We start from the raw sequence: 2,993 nt of genomic DNA, 5'->3' as shown, positions 1-2,993 counted from the left end.
GCAACGCGTGAACACGTCTGCACGGCGGCTGGCCTACGCTCAGTTTGCAGGCGACGAGAGCGAGTAGGCAACGCGTGAACACGTCTGCACGGCGGGTGGCCTACGCTTAGTTCACAGGCGCTCCCACCCAGACGATATGTACAGGGTGGGTGATCCGCGCCGTCCATTTTTGTTAATGCTTATACCGTACCAGATTCTTACGTGCGGACGGTTCGCATACTCGCACGGCACAGTAAGGCGCCATGGCGAGCGACGGTAGGCAAGCCCGCCCGCACAAGTGAATCCGGTACAGTATAAGCATTAAAAAAAGGCGGCGCGGATCACCCACCCTGTACACTGCAAGACAATAACAGCATTCTCCAGGATGTTTCCGAGTGACTTTCATTTGAAATTGTTACAACAAATGAAAAAAGTGATGATGTTTGATATATTTCTAGGCGATCTCTGCACTGCACGGGATCTCTGCCTGCACGCGCACACGTGCAGCGTGCGGTGCCGAGTGGCTTCCAAAGGCATGCCGCTGTCTTATTGTACTTTGTATTCAGTGCGTATGCGTCCTCCCTCCCTCTCCCCACGCCCCCCTTCGGGGTACATCCTGACAATGCCCCTCTGGGACTGGGCCAAAACCTGTAAGACGCGGGATCAAATGTTTTTTAACGCACAACGCGGTGGGGAAAGTTTAGGCTCAGCTGTTCCAAATCTACGCTGTTTCGGACAATACTACTCATATCGGACGACACTTCGATGGGTTTCAGCACGGAGTGAATCATCACATTATCAAAGCTGTATCTATTTCAGACGAGAACTTGATTGAAGTGCCAATAAAAAGGCAAGGATTAATTAATGTTTGTCAAAAATGTATTCCGAAAAGTCAAATTATAACTGCGAAAAACGCGTTTTATGTTTCTTTTCCGCCCGTTGGTCGTGGTATCAGTTTTCGGAGGCTTGGCCTGGCCCGCCACCAGAACTCACTCAGCTCTAGCCCCACCACACGCCTGGCGGGTGAGAGGGGGCTGGTGCTGGCAAGGATCGGGGATCGGCCCGGACATGCCTCTGTTTCTAGGAAGGAGAAGGGCCCGCCTTCGCTATAAGAAGTGTTTTTTCATACATGCATCCTGTTGCTGTGGCTATAAAAAAAGAAAAATCATCACACTATTCTCAAAAGTGTGTTTGGATTTTAAAATCGCGAATTATTTGATTTTGGGAAGGTGCCGGGTCAAACAATTGTTTATACTTAAGTTTTGAGGCAAATACCCACGCAAAAAAATCCAGCCCAAAACTGAACGGTTGTTGCTCTGGCTTTGCCACCCATCAGGGGCCCGAGCATGGCTTTCGGCGGGCGGCGGGGTGGGGCTGGGGCGGGACGAGGCGGGACGAGGCGGGGCGAGGCGGGGTGAGGCGGGGCGAGGCGGGGCGAGGGCGAGGCGGGCCAGAACGTGGAGGGCACGGCCGCGGCCCGTCGATCGGCACAGGTGTGCTAAGGACCGGCCACGACGGGGCGGCCGGCGGGTAAAACCGCGACATGCGATGCCGCAAACTGAAATGACATCAAAGCGAAATAAAGAAACAAAACTCTTCTCCCGCTCGACAAATGCTAAACCGATTTGAACGGGCCGCGCCCCCCCGAACGTCGGCGACATATGCCTTGTTGTGGCAGCGCTGCCGCACGCACGGCAGCAACTCGTCTCATCCATGCCGCGTATATACCCTGTCCCGGCAACGCGCGCGGCTATCTATAGAACGGCCGCCGCAACCCAAGCAGAAGTTTTCCTGTTTCGCGCGGCGCCTTGTTGTTTACCGACCGCAGCCGGGGCCAATTAGAATCTGCGCAGCGTCCCGCGCCGGGCCCCGCCCCGCGCGACGCAACGCAACGCAAACCCAACCATGAGGTTCGTTCACCCGCGCACGAAACGAAACTCCTTCCCCCCCGAATCCAGATGGTGGTTCGTCAACCCCATTGAGAGATCATCCAGAAAGTACTACGTCTGTCGTAGTTCGTCGGGACGGAACTTCCAAGTTAAGTTCAGCCTCTCCGCAGCACAAGCTCTCATGGCGCCTGATGGGTAGGCAACATCTTGCGTGGAGCACATGCGTGTCCTGCGGGCTGGCCTACCCCGAGTCTCGCAGGCGCCGGGCTCCCGTAATTTTTCCGAATGAGTATGCAGTATAACGGATGTCGTTTGTGGACAAAAATCCCGCACGAACAGAAAGACATTTCTTCTTCACATCAAACTTGAAATTGAAACGTTTCTATTCAATTGATTGGGATTCTCGCGGCGCGAAGAGTATGTGTGAGTGGTGTGAGGCGGGTGCGAATAACAAAAAGAAAAGCCCAAACTTTTTGACACGGTCGTTTTAGTTTGGGCCCATAAATCACTGACACTCTGGCCGCCCACGGGCCAGCCATGGCCTGTGGCCCAGCCCGTGGCCCCATAGAGACGGTGTGGGTGTGCCATGGGCAGCCATGGGGGGCCCGCAGCGCCACGGGCTTGGGGCCCACCGCTGGGTGGGCTCTTCTTGGGTTCGCAGCCTCCAGTTTGTTTGAACGCTGCTGTTGGTTGAGTATTGAGTAGGTCACATGATGGCACTGCGGGTGTGCGTTTTTTCTAGGCGTGCGACCCCAGTTCTATAGAGTGTCCCAAATAGGCCGCCTACTCCTACAATATTTTGGGGGTTTCCCTGTACCACAAGAGCGGGTTGCATACTTCGCGGTGGGCGAGGGTAGGCAATTCGTTGCCTGTAAGTATGGTACAGTATACCCCAAAGGTGGCCGATTGGGCGCTATGCGGGCAAAACAGCCACCCCGGTATAATGACGGCAAATCCCACTACAATATTTGCTAACAAAGGACTTCAAGAAACATTCTCGCCGATGTAGTTGTGACAAATGTACAAATGTACTCCACTCCTCCCCCTCCCCGGAACCGAAGCGTGCGAGCTTTATGTATACCGGTCCCTCCCAACAACGCGGGATGGGCCGGAGCGCGCCGCGAG

The sequence above is a fragment of the Frankliniella occidentalis genome, unplaced genomic scaffold, assembly GCF_000697945.3.
Source record: "Frankliniella occidentalis isolate FOCC.00 unplaced genomic scaffold, Focc_3.1 Scaffold115, whole genome shotgun sequence".
Lineage (NCBI taxonomy): Eukaryota > Metazoa > Arthropoda > Insecta > Thysanoptera > Thripidae > Frankliniella > Frankliniella occidentalis.
This window is presented reverse-complemented; position numbering follows the sequence as displayed.